Source organism: Capsicum annuum, unplaced genomic scaffold, assembly GCF_002878395.1.
Source record: "Capsicum annuum cultivar UCD-10X-F1 unplaced genomic scaffold, UCD10Xv1.1 ctg62278, whole genome shotgun sequence".
Lineage (NCBI taxonomy): Eukaryota > Viridiplantae > Streptophyta > Magnoliopsida > Solanales > Solanaceae > Capsicum > Capsicum annuum.
The window spans coordinates 1-1,149 of record NW_025871267.1 but is presented as its reverse complement, the minus strand read 5'-3'; the positions used below and the strand labels follow the sequence as shown (position 1 = coordinate 1,149).

Sequence of the window (1,149 nt, the reverse complement as noted above, 5' to 3'; positions counted from 1 at the left end):
TAGTAGTAAGGAGATACTATATAAATGGGCCAAGGACCACCAAGAAACATACTTACCTGGACGGGGTCAATGGGCGATCATGAAGGCCCATGGCCTAGGTTGGCGACCTCCATTGCACTTTGGAGGGGTGCTTGCCTAAGGTCGATCCGAGTGGTCGAGCCTACGTCATAATTTGTGGCAGCAGGGGCCTGCGTTTGCGCGGGCCCTACCTAACACCCACATTCTTATGAATTTTTCAAATAGAAACTTTTAACTATGAGAGATTTAAGGGAACGTGGTCTTGTTATTCTCAACATGGTCATATGTATCCAAATTTATTACATAATTCAACAGACTGTTCATCTGATAATGTTTGAATTTCGACTGTTAGATTGAACACGTGCAATGATTTTACTTGATAGACTGAGGTAGCGATCGTTGTTAGATTGAACATATGTAATGATTTTACTTGATAGACTGAGGTGGCGGTCATTGTAACAATTAGTGTACACTCAGAACCATACGCCTTTTGCAGCGCGTCCAATCAAAACATTGCTTCCAACTTTGACCGTGTATAGACACAACAATAACATACTGCTTCCAACTTTGACCATGTATATACACAACAATAACATACTCCCACTAATCTCATGCGAAGGGTAGTGTGTATGTAGCCGTAATTACCCCTATTTTGAGGAGGTAGAGAGGCTGTTTTCAATAGACCGTCAACTCAAGTGAAGTATATCGAATCAGTTGCACTGTTTCGAAATTTCGGATTCATATACGGAGCTATGTCCGTCCATACATGATGAGATGCAGCCGCATGTCACGTGGGTATCTCCGGCCGCAGATGGCCAAGTGCGCCCGCAAGTCCCATTTTTGTTACTCAAATAGTGAACTGAAGGATCGTGTCCTAATTAACACATAAGTTTCAAGTGAATTTTCCCATTTTTGTTACTCAAATAGTGAATTGAAGGATCGAGTCCTAATTAACACATAAGTTTCAAGTGAATTTTGTCAGAAAGACAGTCTCTCGATCATTTTCCGAAGCCGAGCCATGACAATGACGGTGCTAGGCGTGTCTTATTATTATCCAACTTACAACATGGAGGAATGCTCCTATACTTAAGCACAAGGATGTTCCTTTCTCCGACTAATGTGGGAGAAACA

General features: G+C 41.9%; 1 non-coding gene across 1 annotated transcript; it reads left to right on the top strand.

Moving 5' to 3' along the window:
• Positions 1-48: 48 nt before the first annotated feature.
• LOC124893589 lies at positions 49-209 on the top strand. The gene has a single exon (XR_007050775.1). It is a non-coding gene; the product is annotated as a U1 spliceosomal RNA (small nuclear RNA).
• The last annotated feature ends 940 nt before the right edge of the window (positions 210-1,149 follow it).